This window comes from Pyrus communis, chromosome 11 (assembly GCF_041283825.1).
Source record: "Pyrus communis isolate YQ-2024b chromosome 11, ASM4128382v1, whole genome shotgun sequence".
Classification (NCBI taxonomy): Eukaryota; Viridiplantae; Streptophyta; class Magnoliopsida; order Rosales; family Rosaceae; genus Pyrus; species Pyrus communis.
The window spans coordinates 26846793-26859262 of NC_142575.1; the positions used below are offsets into that span (position 1 = coordinate 26846793).

At 37.8% G+C, this 12470-nt stretch overlaps 1 pseudogene across 8 annotated transcripts; it reads left to right on the forward strand.

The window, feature by feature from the left end:
- The first annotated feature begins 361 nt into the window (after positions 1 to 361).
- On the forward strand, positions 362 to 11848 carry LOC137742846 (monodehydroascorbate reductase, seedling isozyme pseudogene; annotated as a pseudogene). 8 transcript variants are annotated; one of them, XR_015953178.1, is made up of 3 exons: positions 902 to 1322; positions 8269 to 9574; positions 10064 to 11848. The product of XR_015953178.1 is annotated as a monodehydroascorbate reductase, seedling isozyme pseudogene, transcript variant X1 (transcript). The 8 variants fall into 8 exon arrangements; XR_015953184.1 differs by lacking the exons at positions 8269 to 9574; positions 10064 to 11848 and adding exons at positions 1918 to 2327; positions 2479 to 2927 and having other exon boundaries at positions 918 to 1322; XR_011069296.2 differs by lacking the exons at positions 8269 to 9574; positions 10064 to 11848 and adding exons at positions 2075 to 2327; positions 2479 to 2927 and having other exon boundaries at positions 927 to 1322.
- Positions 11849 to 12470: the final 622 nt, after the last annotated feature.

A 12470-nucleotide genomic window follows, 5' to 3' on the forward strand; every position in this document is an offset into this window, starting at 1 on the left:
ACAACCATCACCAGAAGCTCGCCGTCGATCTCTGCATTCGCGCGCAACCCAGACGCAAGTCGGGACCGCAAGCGTACCAAATGCTCAAGCACCTGCAAATCCCCACATAAATTCAAAACAAAAAGGCAAAATCACCAGAGAATCCTGAGATTTTTCGAGAAAATCAGGAGGCACTGCGTGGAGAGCTCCGATGAATCCTTCATGCGAATCTTCTGCATAAGGAAAAGAGGGAGAGGTTAGGGATAAAGTGGACGAAGGGAAAAAAAGGAGAGGGGAAGGAGAGAGTTGCCGGAAGAAAATAGGGAGAAGTTGCAGAGAGAGGAAGAATATTTTGGAAAAATGGAGAAACAGAATAAAAAAGAAGGAGATGAGAGGGAGAATGGCGGAGGAAAAGAGGAATAGGGTAGAGAGAGATAATTTTAGGAATAAATAAATAAAAAGATTTTGGCCCTTACAGAAGAATATATGATTCTAGAAACAAATAAAATGATAAATTAATAATAAATATAGATAAAATAATATAATATTTGAGTTAGATAATTATCCAACTTCTGAGTCCGACACTGCACCAAACGCTTCACTAAACTAGTCCAGCTTAATCTAGTCTAAGCCAGTCCAGCTTAATCCCTGAAGCTAATCTAGTCCGAGACAGTCCAGTGCAACAAACGCACCCTAAAAATATTAAAAAACACTTCTAACAGAGAAAAGCGTGAAAGCACTTCTAAATGCAAGTGCCTCCAAATTTGAAAAAAGCAATTATGGACAGAAAGTGCGTCTTATAAAGGCAGTTTTAAACATGCCTTCATCTCTATAATCATTTACATGGAACAAATATACCGTAACCATATCGTTTCATAATAATGATACAAACGCAATATACACAAAACACGTATTATTACTATTGGCGCCAAACGTCCCAATCTCAGGGTCTAATAATAGCGTTAAAGTCAAGTCACAAACTTCCCCACTTATTCATAAAGCCACCAAGATAAAGAGGAAAGCCTGACGCTTTGAGCTACAGAGAAAAAATGGGGATTTGGGATTACATCTCCGGGACAACCGATTCGCTGAAACGGAAAAGCTTCGGACCTCGGTGGCCGACACCCGATTCGGTCAAACGAATCACACCCGATGTAACATCTGCCAAGAACTTGTGCCCCACCGCTTACGGGTACGGGCGGGTGCCGTTACCCAAATAGACAAGGCCGTCCGGCGTAACTTGAATTATTATTTGGGGGACACGGAAGGCCGGGCAAAGATCGTCCGGTTCAGCTCCAGCATCGTTAAACACACAGCGCATGAGAGCCTCAAAACCGTCCCAGGTTTTGTTTCCTCGTCATTTTCTCATTTTTTGGAAAATTAAATTGCGTCGATATAGCCTTAGGTAAGTGTCTGAATACTGCTATATTTATGTACAAAAATTTATATATTTATTTTTGCCAAGCAAGTATTTATATTATTTGGTTTGCTGATATCTTTATTATAAAATTGGGGAAAAAATCCAGAAAGAATTTGCTTGAAATTTACTTGACGACCGGTACTCCTTGCGCTAACGTAGTTTTGCGAAACCCGAACATATACCACATATGTCATAGTTACTCTACATACATATACCACATATGTCCAAGTTACTCTACATAGACTACATTGCTGATTTTTGAACACACTCGATGTTGATGTTGTCTTAAAACATGGATGTGCCGCTAAACTACGGTCATGTAACATTCATCTCCACTAAGTGAGGAGGTTCTAACTCACTTGGATGACATGTTCAATACCTAATTATTTTGGTTGTCCTTTGTGCGTGGTTTAGCCTAAATCCACACCCATTTAGTCATAAGCCATAATTCATTATTTTGGATAATTTTTCATGCACGAGTTGGTGCGAATAACGGTTCACGAATCTGTTTTGTGTAGGTTTGCTGTATAGAATTGTGCCAACATAACTTTTGTTCAAAATTTGTGAAGTTTGGTTTTCATGAAGCTTCAGAACTATGGTGTAGCATATTGATTTGGGTTTCTTGACTAGTCTACCAGCAGTTGTTTTCTATTAATTTGCAAGCAGATTGTGTAGGTTACAAAATTGTTGCGAGATCAATCCGTGACTTAAATGAGTCCGATAAACAGGAAGTGGATGTGAAGGCAATGCAGACTGATCTACGCAAATTGAAGAAAGAGTTCAGTGAACTCAGGAAACGACATAAGCAAGTTCAGCTAGATAAGCCAAGTGTAGATTTGAAGTCACCAAACACAGCCAACATTCATTCAGTTGCAAATCAGAAACTGATGAAGGAGTTGGACCTCTTTTCTTGATGTCCCTGATTTTGGTACTTTTCATCTTCGGTTTTTCTGTGTTTCTCATAATATTCATCTTGCTACTTCATCCATTGAGACTATTCATCAAGGAGGTGATGTGAAAGGATTTAAACTCTTTTTATTTTTTTTATTTATTTTTTATTTTTAATTTGTTCTGTGCAGTGGAGCCAGGATTAAATCACAATGGGGGCACAATAAGAAACTCTAATAAGTTCTACAAAATTATTTCATATTGATGGTTCATTGATCTCTATGTAATTATCATATATTAACTATGTATTGTGGAGAACTAAATATTGAATCATAAATAGTCAATAATAAGTATTACATAATCAATAAATAATCAATATATACGTGGATACTATCTAATTATGCCTCTTGAAGAATTTAGTGTCTAATTTGAAAAACAGAGAAAGAATTTTTTTTCTTTTGAACAAACCCCCATCTACTAAAATGTCAGATTTCTTTGCTACTGCTGTATTAGGATTTTAAACTCAATCTTGAAATTGAGTATAGGCCTTTTTGGTTGTACATAGGTTGTTATTGTGGAATAGATACAAATTTACCATATACATATTCTACTATTTAAGTAATGAACAAAACTGTTCTTATGTTTCTAGCTATTCATTTATCAACTTAAACGTTTTTAAAACCTGCAACGAAGTGCGGGTATTCTTACTTGTGGTAACGAAATGCACTCAACTCAGTGCAGAACATATGCCCTTATCAGAAGCAAAGATTATACCAACATTTTGCTTTCTCTATTGGAATATATACTTGTCTCCATGATTAGCTAGGTACCATTTGCAACTTCTCATTATTTTTCAACTTTTCAAGTTTCTTTCTTACCAACATTTGCCCCCGATTCCCTCGTCTAGTTTGAAATCTATATCAGATGAATCGACGACACTAACTTCCAACTCTATATTGCTAGACTCGATGGCTCACAAAGTTTAGCGCATAAGGCTAGCGCACAAGAGATGCAGTCTTATTATTTAAGGTGTGGTCCGTTCAACATGAAAGACCCAACTCAACCGCCTAACGCCTAAGCAAGGCTTTTTAGAGCACTGTTAAAAAAAAAAAAATATTAACCATGCCACATGGTTGACAAAATATAATATAAAAAATGATCGTTCTAGAACATATGCACTCAACTCGGTGCAGAACATATGCCCTTATCAGAAGCAAAGATTATACCAACATTTTGCTTTCTCTATTGGAATATATACTTGTCTCCATGATTAGCTACGTACCATTTGCAACTTCTCATTATTATTCTACTTTTTAAGTTTCTTTCTTACCCACTTTTGCCCCCGATTCTCTCGTCTAGTTTGAAATCTATATCAGATGAATCGACGACACTAACTTCCAAATCTATATTACTAGAATCGATGGCTCACAAAGTTTAGCGCATAGGGCTAGCGGACAAGAGATGCAATCTTATTATTTAAGGTGTGGTCCGTTCAACATGAAAGACCCAACTCAACCGCCTAGCACCTAAGCAGAGCTTTTTAGAACACTGTTAAAAAAAAAAAAAAAAAAAACCATCAACTGCCACATGATTTACAAAATATAATATAAAAAATGATCGTTCTAGAACATATGCACTCAACTCAGTGCAGAACATATGCCATCACCAGAAGCAAAGATTATACCAACATTTTGCTTTCTCTATTGGAATATATACTTGTCTCCATGACTAGCTGGGTACCATTGACAACTTCTCGTTAATTTTCAACTTTCTACGTTTCATTCTTACCCACTTTTGGCCTCGATTCTCAAGTCTAGTTTGAAATCTATATCAGATGAATCGACAACACTAACTTCCAAATCTATATCACTAGAATCGATGGCTCACAAAGTTTAGCGCATAAGAGCATTTCTAAAAGAGATGTCAAATTATCCAAATTAGTAATAACGGTAACAAATGACAACATTAATGTTTTCCAACCGAGAAGCCAAATCTGATGTGGCATGACATGGATTGACATCTCTCCCCCTTGCTGCTAAATTTGATAGCACCTTCAAAATTTTTTAATTAATTATTAAATACTTTTAATTAATTTTTTGTTAGTTTAAAGCATTATCCTTTTGTTTCTTTTCATTCTCAATGCAAAGAAAGTACATGAATTATTATTTTATGTTTAAAATTTGACATATTGGTTGGAGAGCAAAAGTTTAAAAGATGTCAAAATGCCATGTAAGCATTCAAATTTAAATTTTAGGTTTACAATTTAACATCTCCTTTGAAGATGGTCTAAGGCTAGCGCACAAGAGATGCAGTCTTATTATTTAAGGTGTGGTCCGTTCAACATGAAAGACCCTACTCAACCACCTAGCGCTTAAGCAAGGCTTTTTAGAACACTGTTAAAAAAAAAAAAATATTAACCATCAACAGCCACATGATTTACAAAATATAATCTAAAAAATGATTGTTCTAGCATTTTCCTCTCTAATATAAGTGTATACAAACATAATTATTTTTTACAAAAAAACATTTTCAAACTAGCTCTTTATGGTAAGTCATTGAAGAGAATGGAATTTAAACCACCACTCACAATGCATGTACCAATGCAAGAATGGGAATACTAAAGAGCAAAGCGGAATTCATTTCCTAGCATGTGCTTACCAAGGCGAACCAATGAGTATCGTTGCAATAAACACAAGGCCGCCTAGCTATTCATATGACCCATGCATCATCGTCCTACGTACCCATATCAGACACAAGGTTGTTTACCCTCCCAAATAATCTCTTGCTATACCAATTACTACAAAGAGAAACGCCTGAGCTTGAGCTAAGAGAGCAGCCCTACAGATGAGAAGTAACACCGTGCTCCACCGCTCGTTACCAATCGAAATGGATCGCGCCGTCAGGGGCAACTGTTGGAAATTATATATTATATATTATAGTATATAATTTTAATAATTGAATGAAAAATATTGTTAACCAATTTCTTAGAAAGGTTATGTTGTTTAGTTGTATTCCCTTGATAAGTGATGTATACTTATAGATGAAAAGTTACATCTTTTTGATAAGTAGAAATTGGATTCTATATAAACCCATGAAACCATTGGTATTAAATAGAGAAAATTAGAGTTAATTTTTACTCTTGAGAAATATGATTTCCCACTTTGTTTCTCTCATGCTTCGTGTGTCAAATTCCAAGTCGTGTCTTGAGAGTACGGAATATATAAAGTTCGCCAGAGTCCGAAGATTGAAGTACTTTAATTTCGGATTATAGATTGTTGAATCCTGGGAGACGGACGCTTACCGAACTACAAGCACAAGAGTAGAGGCGAAATTCTGTCTTTAGAACATTGCATTTATGCAAGCCTCAATCTCCAAGTTTGTCAGTTTTTCTAACATTCTCTTTAGTTGTTTATATTAATCTCATGTATAATTGATGTTGTGAATTTCTTTATGATTATTATCATTGGAATTATATTGTTATTTTTCATATTTTCTAATATTGCTCCAACAACAACTTGAACCACTTATTTCAGGACGAGGATGCCCAGGCCAAGATGGTCCGGTTGGGCACCAGCATCGTAAAACACGCAATTGAGGAGGGCCTTAATGGTATTCCAGGTTTTACTTCCTCATCGCACTCTTCTTATCTATATGTTTGTTACACCAGCATCAGTATAGTAATGCATGAATACAGAATTTGTTACTCTAGTCTGTAGTCTCGGTTGCTTTTCTACTGATTTTGCAAGTGGACGTGTAGGTTACAAAATTGTTGCGAGATCACTCCGCTTCTTAAACGGGTCTGATGAAACAGAAGTGGACGTGAAGGCACTGCGGGCAGATGTACACCGGTTGGAGAAAGAGTTCAATGAATACAAGAAGGAAGTAGCTGAGCTACAAGTGGAAGTGAAGGCATTGGCTGCTGATCAACACAGATTGGAGAAACAACTCTGCGAGTATAGGATAAATAAGGCAAGTGCGGATTTAAATATTAGGTCTTGCTTGCTCTATGTAATTGTTTTTTCTCTCTGCTTCTGCATCTCTTTTGGTTGGGATGCCTAGACTTCGATATTTGATCATATGTGCCCATGTAGTAGTTTAAGTTGTACTTTGTATTGTTTAATCCCTTAAATTGATGGAAAAATGAACCTGTCAAATTCTGTTAAATTTTGAGACTACCTTTCATAAATTGTTTCAATGATTAAAATCTTTCTCTTTAACTCATTGCATTTCGAGTTTAAACTTTTTCCCTTCCCCTAACGTAAATAAAGTAATAATATCGCTTGTACTAAAATAAAAAGTCATTCCATCAAACCGAGAGAAACTTATGTAGCACTATCCCTGCCATGTGTGATAGTATTGATAGTAAAAAACGGAACCGGATCTCCTCCGGGTTCAAATAAATTGAGCCTTTTGAACAAAGGATCCGGACCGTTGAAATTTGATCCAACGATTTCAAACAGGGGCCCCTTTAAAAGTTATAATAATTGTAGCTGTTGGATCAAATTTCAACGGCTTGCAACCTTTAATCCTTAGATTCAGTTTATTTGAATCCGAAGGAAATCCAGTTCCGTAAAAAATAGTCTAGTTAAAAGAGTGACTGAAGTCTACTGAAATAGATTGGACCTGAATATTTCCCTCCAAATTGTCGACTACAGTTCGGATCGCTGGTTTAATCAGGTCGGTCGGATTCATACCTACCCTATCAATTTTCAATGTATTTTCTAATTTCTTTCATGGAATGGTGTATTTTTTCACATCATTATTAAATGGTTGTAATGTTTATAACTATATTTATTATTGTTGAATAAATATAAATTCTGAATTTTATCTTTATTTATTAAATAAATTTTAAAATTTAAACTTGTTAACGATAATATATAAAATAACAAATATTACCACCACTAGAGAATTGGAGGAAAAATATTCCTTTCATGGAAAGAGTACTATGGAGTATGGACACCTTGACCCAAACCACCAACCATTGGCAGTGCCAGTGAGTTGTCACTTTCCCTGTCTTCACATCGCCTGAGCAGCTGAGCTTGAGCTACTGCAAAAATGGGGATATGTATTTCATTTCCGGCACAATCGATTCACTGAAACGGAACGCTCCGGATGCAACGGCTGCCAAGAGCTTGTGCTACACCGCGTACGGTTATGGGTCAGCCACCGTCACCAGAATCTATAACGCCGTCAGAGGCGAGGAATCCCGGTCCAAGTTTGTCCTGTTCGGAACGAGCGTCGTTAAACACAAAGCCGACGAGGGCCTTAAAAGCGTCCCAGGTTTACTTCCAATTTCATTTACATTTTTCGAATTTTGTCTTTCAAATTAAAAAAAAAAATTAAAATTTAGGACGAACTACTCTCTCTTTGCTTTTGAAGAATTAATTGTGTTTATTTATTAGTGTTTTTGTAGTTTATGAAATCTTGATCACGGATAATTAGGAAATAAAAAGAAATTTGTAGAAATAATTTGGTTCCTTGGACCTCGTCGCACCAATTCACTTGTCCCAACACTCTAATTTTTGCAACTTTACGTCTTGTTACATGTATCACTTAAAGATATTGTTACTCTACGACCTCGCGGTGCTTGATAAACATTTCGTTTTTTTGTTTTTCATTTGCATTGTTTGTGCTCGAGATAGAGGAATATGATCATATGAGTGGAAACTATGGAAGAGAAACAGTGAAGGGAGGGTGGTGGAAGAAATGTATGAAATAAAAACTTGAAAGTGAAACCAACTGAAAATTGTTTCCGGTTTTTGGTTTTCATTTTTGTGTACCGTTACATTTACATTTCTTCCACGTCTCCTGCGTCATCCTTCCATCCTTCATCGTCTTTCCTCCAACTGTAAATATGTTGCTCAAACTTTATAAAGTCCGGGTTCCATGAGTTTCCAAAGTGTTGGTGTCATGCATTGATGCGGAGTTTGTTACAAGCCTAGCCGGCATTTGTTTTCTACTAACTTTTAGGTGGATTTTAGGTTACAAAATTCTTTCCAAATCACTTCGTGACGTTAAAGAGTCCGATAACCAAACTTCTCAAAAGGAGTCTGATAAAGAAAAAGTGCATTTGAAGGCGGTACAGGCTGATCTAGACGGATTCAAGAAGGAATTCAGTGAATTAATACAGGAAATTACACAAGCAAGAGGAGATAGATAAGCCATGTGCAGATTTGAAGTCAGCTGATAAGATTCGTTCGAAGATGTGATGGAGGAGTTTATGGGCGGGCATTTCTTGGACGATTTAATTGTTTTTTCGCCGGGAAACCTAAGAAGACCATAGGAAATGGAAGGCAATGCCAGGTACCGAGTGAAGATAGGTGGAGCTATGATCACTATTAGTCATGACTTTGTACTGTGTGTCAGGGCCGGACCTGAGTTTTTAGGGGTCCTGTGCAAAACGTAGATGGAGGCCTTTCATTTTTTTTAATGTTATATTTCTTTATTTTTTTTTTTTTCCATTTTTTCATCTATAAAATTAAAATATTACAAGTTACTGCAACAAAAATAAGTTGTTTGATCGGCCAGGTTTTTTTCCTTACCTTCAAAGGTCCTAGTTACATGTTGGATGCGTTTTTATTAACCTAGCACATGGGCAATAAGGAAGAAGAGCTAAACCGCTAGTGCTAGAAGCACAAATATAATTGTCTTTTGCATCTGATCTATTTTATATGCATTAGTATACATGTAATGAAAATTTGGGGGCCCTTCCGAATCGGAGGCCCTTTTGCACACCTTCAGGGCCGGCTCTGCTGTGTATCTCTAAGTGCATTTGCAATTCCATCTGTTTTATAGAGGGGCCTAGACTTAAGATTTCGCCAAAAGCTTTTTATTTGGTTGATTAGTGTAGCTCGAAATAGTTGGGATGTGAGTTTTCCACAACAGTTGCGTTTGTACGAAACAAATCTTATGTGAGGGTGTTCGTGTCATATGGCAGTGTTGAAAGGTTGTACTGTACATAATTGTTCTTGCCCTTGTTTCAAGAAAAGGCTTAGCATCAGATTGTAATTTTTAAAAGTACTTGAACTTCAGAAAGTGCTTATCCAAGATTTACAGTGCCATTTTATCCGGTGCTTCTAATGACATTCTTTGCTTCCCTTAGCACCAAGACCAGCAGATACTTTGCTTCAGTAACTCTATGCTTTTAAGTTTTCAGTTCTCTTATAAAGGGCTTAGCCTTTCAAGGCAATCCTTCGTACACATAAGTTACTTTTAATTTGCTCTGGTTTTTGGTTTCTTTTCACAGAGGACGCGGCCTTTACCTGTTTTAGCAGTCAGTGAAGCCAGGTACACTCTCTTTTCTGAAAATTATCGACTGCTAGTTTCTTATATGTTACAAATTTCAGACAGTTTAGTTAATTAATCAGATAACAGTTAACAACTAATTTTAGATCAAACCCAAACAACCAAGAGCTCGCCAGCATAAACAGATAAAATTGCTTCTAGTTCTCCGCTCTTCAAATGAGAATCAGGAAGAGTATAATTTCGACAAAAAGCTCGACAAATATCTGGAAAATCATGTGGAAATGAAAAAAGATAAAAGGCTGGTGCTAATGAAGTTAATAGGACTTTCACTAAAAGAGATTAAAACTCAAAACATAAATAGACGAAGATGTTGCTAGGACCTGTATATGATATGGTACAAAATGTTTAACCACAGTTTCGAAAACCAGATTAATGATCCTCTATATATCGAATTGCTTGTTGAAAAATATATGGATCGAGGTACCGTATATTCAGAGTAAAATTATCTTGCACTGTTCTGGTGATGTGCAGGAAGCTATGGGATTTCTGACACCGATTTGTGAACCAATAATGTTCATATGGGCTCTGATTACACGATGGTTAAAGTATCAACAAAACTTTGAAGTTACTAATATGAACACTCTAAGAGAAATGTTGGAAGAGCTAATTAGCCAAAGTGAAGATGTAATCGAAAAAATAGAGGCCGAGTCTTTCCTTCCAAGTAAACCACAACGGGATGAAGTCTACGAGTGGTTAGAGAATGTGGAAAGGATCAAAACTCAAATACTAACTATTGAAAAACTCGGCGAACGGAAATTTCTCTCGATTGCACATCTTGCAAAGCTTGTTGATGACAAAATTGGAGAAGTTGAAGAATTGCTCGAAAAGGGTAGTCTCTTTAGTGAGATTTCCAGTAAGAAGTCGTTTAAGTACGTGATCATCGGTGGTGGAGTTGCAGCTGGATACGCAGCAAGGGAGTTTGTCAAGCAAGGGCTTGAACCTGGTGAGTTAGCGATCATATCCAAAGAAGCCGTTGCACCTTATGAACGTCCGGCACTTAGTAAGGGCTATCTGCTTCCTGAGGGAGCTGCAAGGCTTCCGGGGTTCCATGTGTGTGTTGGAAGTGGAGGAGAGAAGCTGCTTCCGGAGTGGTATGCGGAGAAAGGCATTGAATTACTTCTTAGCACAGAAATAGTCGAAGCAGATCTTCATTCAAAGATCCTCACTAGTGCAACTGGGGGAATGTTTGAATTCGAAACTTTGATCATTGCAACTGGTTCCAGAGTTATAAGGTTGACAGAATTTGGTGTGCAAGGAGATGATACCAAAAACATTTTCTACTTGAGGGAAATCAGCGATGCCGATAAACTTGTGGAGGCAATTAGAGCCAAGAAAAACGGAAAGGTAGTGATTGTTGGAGGAGGGTACATTGGTCTCGAAGTCGGAGCAGCTATTAGAATCAACAAATTCAATGTCACCATGGTTTTTCCGGAACCGTGGTGCATGCCTCGGCTTTTCACTAAAGAGATAGCCGCTTTCTACGAGGGTTACTACGCCAATAGAGGAGTTCAAATGATCAAGGGCACCACTGCAGTAGGGTTCGATGCTGACACGAACGGAGAGGTAAAGGCAGTGAAACTCAAGGATGGTAGGGTGCTGCAAGCTGACATTGTTGTTGTTGGTGTCGGCGCAAAACCTCTAATTGATTTGTTCAAAGGGCAAGTCGGTGAAGAGAAAGGCGGAATCCAAACTGATGGAATGTTCGAAACAGATGTCCCTGATGTATACGCCGTGGGGGACATTGCTACTTTCCCTATGAAATTGTATGACGACATGAGAAGAGTTGAGCATGTTGACCATGCCAGAAAATCAGCCGAGCATGCTGTGAGAGCTATCAGGGCAAGCGAGGAAGGGAAGTGGATTGAAGAGTATGACTATGTGCCGTACTTCTACTCCCATGCCTTTGATTTGTCGTGGACGTTTTATGGAGACCATGTGGGCGATCTGTTGCTGTTTGGGGACCCCAATCCGGCATCAAACCAACCGAAGTTTGGAGCAGCATGGATCAAGGACGGGAGGATTGTGGGAGCGTTTTTGGAGGGAGGGACAGATGCAGAAAACAAGGCTATTGCCAAAGTTGCAAGGGCACAACCTTCAGCTGAGTATCTGGATACACTGAATAGGGAGGGCTCTTCCCTTGATATTTCCATGTTAACAAATTCCCACATATAATTTGGGAAGTGAGTTTAATAGGTTACTAGAACTGAACTCTATTTATTTATGTTGCACCCTCTATAAAATTCAACAGATTGATAATGTGTGTCCTGGATTTGATATTTTTCAATTCTTCACAGTTCATTCTCTGTATATATTCCTTGGATTGGAAAAGAAAAATTGCCTTCATAATTTCATTGCACTTTCCTTCTCTTTTCGCAATGCATTTAGATCCTAACTACGTTCTTTGTGAACTCGGATGGATGAGCGTGTCAACAGGATTACGTGAACTTTGGTTGGAACAACACTAAGAAAGCAAAATAATAACTATCAAATAACATTTAACGACGGTGGATATTTTGGACAGAAAATTGGTTGAGTTCTTGGTACACGCACTCGTGATTGTTTCTCGTTCTCCATTTTTCCATTGTTTTCTATCGCTGCAGGTAGGAAGGAAGTGCATCAGATTCTACAGGAAGGATTAAAGGATCAACCACCCCTTTCAGCATCTCCTGATGACAAGAAGAAACCGGAAGATCTTAAGTTGGTGATGGAGGAAATGCACGCGAACATGGAGCAGATGCAGGAAGGCACGGATATTGTGAAGCAACAATGTAAGACATAAGGGCATCCAAAGAAGATGCCGGATGAAGGCGTTCAGGGTTCAGATCTTCTGCAGGACAATAAGAAAAGGATCTTCATTCGTTCGCGTCTTTAGAACGAG